This window comes from Cynara cardunculus (genome assembly GCF_001531365.2).
Source record: "Cynara cardunculus var. scolymus isolate 2C chromosome LG 17, CcrdV1, whole genome shotgun sequence".
Classification (NCBI taxonomy): domain Eukaryota; kingdom Viridiplantae; phylum Streptophyta; class Magnoliopsida; order Asterales; family Asteraceae; genus Cynara; species Cynara cardunculus.
In genome coordinates this window covers 766,913-771,548 of record NC_037544.1, presented here as the reverse complement: position 1 = coordinate 771,548, position 4,636 = coordinate 766,913, and positions in this window count along the sequence as shown.

Sequence of the window (4,636 nt, the reverse complement as noted above, 5' to 3'; positions counted from 1 at the left end):
TATATATATATATATATAGATTGAGAAAATTAACCGAATGTAATACACGTAAGAAATATGAATAAGTTGTATCAAATGATTGATGATGAAAAATAAATTATGAGTATGAAAATAACATATTCAATGTTAGAAGAATATTTTAATGTATCAAAGTATCAACTTGACCAACTCGTACGGTTTGGGTTGGGTTGCATTTTGGTTTAGGTTGAGTTAAGATTTTTAAAATCGCAAACATTGAGTGGAATTGTTCAAATGTCTTCAACTTGATCAACCCAACCCATGAGCGCTATTAACGTCAGGACATGATTGAATATGACATAACTGGTTAAACGACCAATTTATTACTAGTGATATATTTAGTGTTTTCTATTACCAAATAATCAATTATTTGTAAGCAATATATTTGCAGTCTTGCATATGTAAACAAAATTAAAAACAAGTAAACAGCAGGTCCATGTAGACAACAAGAAGAAACCGGTTTATGTAGACGACGACAACAACAACAACAACAAGAAATTACAGAGGAAGAATCGATTGTAGACAAGGAGAGAGTCGATTACTTGTGGAAGTCAACAAGAGACGTCGATCTGATGAGAGAATCGATGGCTATGGAGGAGTCGATCTGATAAACAGCAGGTCCAACGATGTGTGAATTTATGCGTGTTTAAATTTAGTTTCTTTAAGGGTATTTTGGTACAAGTGAGGTTGTTCCATCTTGTTCTATGGGATATAATGGGACACATGCTTGTTATGGTTAGTCCATGTCTGATCCACGTAAAGAAAATAATAATATTATTTTTCTATATAAATAAATATGTATCTATATAGATTTTTATAAATAAAAATATAAATAATATCAATTTAAAATGACGAGTGAATTATTTTTGAAAACGGTAAAAAAAGCTTAAGAGATATGTTGTTTTTGTTAACTTAGACATCCAACCTGCTATGCGAGCCGATCGATCTCAAAACGATAACCTATTTTGTGGGTAGCTTGAAGTCATCGTATTTAAACCTTAATAACTACAAGAGAATTTATATTTATTTTTGGATTCAAACCTGAGATCTTCAAACACTTTTGACTTTTTGATCACAATAGATGTGTTTATTAACATGAGGATATGATTATGTAATCAAGTTGTGAGGTCAGCTAATCATAATGAATGTTGGGTCCACATGAAAATTAAGAAACCACTAATCTAATCTTGATTCTTGATGTTACATGCTAAAATTTGTAGTAGAATAAATTATATTAAAAAATAACGTATTTTAATTTAATTTAATTTTTATGTTAGGTAATATATTTTTAAAATTTTTATTTTGATATTTAAGATGTAAAATTTTAAACATTTAAGTTTCATGTTAACCGGTTGAAGCATGGTTTTAGGTTATGGGTACTTAAATGTTTAAAACTTTACATCAACATGGTAATCGGTTAATACTTCAACCGGTTACCCGGATACTTAAATGTTTAAACCTTCATATTTTAGGTACCAAAATAAAAGTTTTAGAAATACGTTACTTAAAATAGGAATCAAATTAAAGTATATTACTTTTTCATACAATTTATCGTTTTATTATTTTAATCCTCAATACTTAAAAATAATGACGAAAAGTGAAATTTCAAAACCACATCAACAAAATCCAAAAAAAAAAAAAAAACGTAGAGGTTGTTTGTTTATCTCTTAATAGTTTCATTAAGAGACAACCTCTGAATCATTAAGAGATGAATTTTGTTTGGTAAAAAAAATATGTGCCTCTTAACTATTAAGAACCCTAATTTTATTGTACACAATTAGCAAATAATTATATTTCATTTTGTATTATATTATGAGAACCTATTAATCATTCTGTACCAAATTATTCAACAAATGTCAAAAAGTTCCATAATATTAACTTTTCTTTTACTTTACTCCCTTTTCTCCTCAAATTAGAAAAACACAGAAATATATTTGAGATTGCTTATTTGAAACAATTTATATTTTTTTACAAAAATTCTTATCAAATTATTATAAGTTAGAATAATTTAACTTCATCAAAAAAAATTTATTTCAAAAACTCAAAAGCATTTATTACCAATACCATATCATTAATTTATTTTTACAAACAATACCAAAACACGTGTAAAATTCCACAACATCCATTTTCCCTCCATTTCCTATCGTACTAAAAAGTTTATAGAACACAGTGTAACAGTCGTCCATTCCTCTCCGGCAACACCTCATCGGAAAAATACAGGTCGTATTCTCTTCTCCGATCCACCTAACTTCTGCAAACTGTTCAAACATTCTTCTTCTGGTTTATATTATGTTCTCAAAAGTGTTGTTCATTGTTTCCACGTCAATTTTGAAACTAATCATTTGCACGGATTCGATAACCTTTCCTGATTTGGTTATTAGAATGGATTTTAAAGCCAGATCTTATAGCTTTGCTTTTAATTGTAGTTCTAAGTATTAACTGTAGTTTGAATAGTTATATACTTATGTATTTGTTCTAAAAAAATCCGCCAAGCACATTGAACTGCGTAACAAGCAATTGAAGATAATAAGGTTGGTGTTCGAATTGCAGTTAATGTTAATACTTCATCGAAACGGATCAGGTGCTTTTTTTGCTATTTCTTTTGAGAACTGAGGAAGTAAGTAGTTTGCGAGATGTTGTTGTATTGCTGATTCAGGAGGACCAAATATTTTGTTCATTATCTGTTAGGTTAAATTTTCTGAAAACATCTTATTAATCTAACAGTTTCTCCAGACCAGGATCAGAAGACGCGAAATCGAAGTGGGTATGTCGCTTTGATCTTCTTCCCTTCTCTCAATTTTGCATATACGTGTGCATAAATTCATCTGTGTGTGTGTGTGTGTATTTGATTCGGTGGAGTTGAATCCTTATATGGTGGGTGTCTAACAAAATCGCCTGTTACATGTTCGGTAAAATTCCAGTTAGGTATTCATAAGAACATATGAAAATTATCTAGTAACTGAATGTGATTGGATCAATTATGGGAAGCGAGCGTCTGAACCTTTCTTTATTGTCCATCCATATGCGTACTAGTCTCTAGTTTTACAATGATTATATTATGCAGTAGTGTACCTACTATTGGAGGTTAAGAGGGTTCAATTTCAAGTCCTTGAAATCCATTATTTAGGTTGTTTCTCACTCTCCAATTTCGGATGTAGATGTGGAATGCTATAATTTTTGTAACTTCTTGATTCTTGTAAATTATATATGGAAGTTCTTTTAAGTGCTTTTAGTGGTTGGCGCCTTCTTAGTTATTTTATGGCTGTTTCAAACTATTAGCCTTCCACTTCTAATTCATCTCTTAACAATGTTGGGCTAGTATTTGTGTTGGCAAATTGTGAGCATATGTGGATTGTATGGGTTGAATACATAATGATTTTTGTGTTGGTTATTTTGTTATTCAAATTTTCTTGATAGCACGCATAATAAAAGGCAAGATGGTTTTATGCTTTCCCTTGACATGTCAGAAATTGTGGATGACTATGGCTTTGTTCCTTGGTGGTTCATCCCTATTTGGTGTTGGTCATTATCTCCTGTTACATGTTGCTCCTCAACAAGCTTGAATATAGGCTTGAAATGATTATGTCAGGGAAAGGTTGAGAAAGAAATATGGATATGGCAAGTTCATTACCGCGCCAAAAAAGATTAGGTTCACTTGATTGTTGCTGCTGTAGGTATGTTCTACATCCATCGAATATAACCTTTGATGTCTCAGATGAAATTCATATGAGCTTGTTATAATTTTGTCCCTTTTTATGGATTCTTTTTCAACGTGCCATGACCCACATGTATAGGAAGATTAAAGTTTAAATTAACTCCATATTGAGTCTGTTTTGTATTACTTCTACATGCATATTAAATGGCTGTCTGTCTAATCTGGAAACAAAAATAAGGGCATGTGTGGTAAAGCATGATTTATTGTTTTATGGAGAAGAGGTCTATATGATTTAGAGGATCTGTTTGGATCAAGTCTTGAATGAAAAATGACCATTAGTTGAAAAATGCATCGCTTCCTAGTTCCTATGTTGAAATGATCATAAAGGATCATTGAGCTTTCGTCAAAACCAATTGGCAATGACAAGTCATCCTTGCATATACATATAATCGAACCTATATATATATATATGTATATATATGTGTATATATATATGTGTATATATATATATGTGTATGTATATATATATATATACACACATATATATATATACACATATATATATATATACACATATATATATACACATATATATACATATATATTACATATATATATATATATATATATATAGGTTCGATTACACACGGGATAATTTGAAAAAAGTAAATCATGTCAGAAACTTATCTTACAGATATGAATGATCATAGAATACAACACGGGCTCTGTATATGAGACACCTAACTCTTGAGTAAGAGCTTTGTCTCTTGATGTCTTCTACATGAGAGCTCTTGGTCCAACCCCCTTCAAAAGACTAAGTCCTAAGGACTATACTAAGAGGCTCTGCATGTACAGTAAGAGCTCTGCCTGTACAGTAAGAGCTCTTACTGTACATGAGTTTATTTTGATGCGGAGTGCACACTTGTACTTTATTTTTTAAAATTGTTTCTAGATACATGTTTA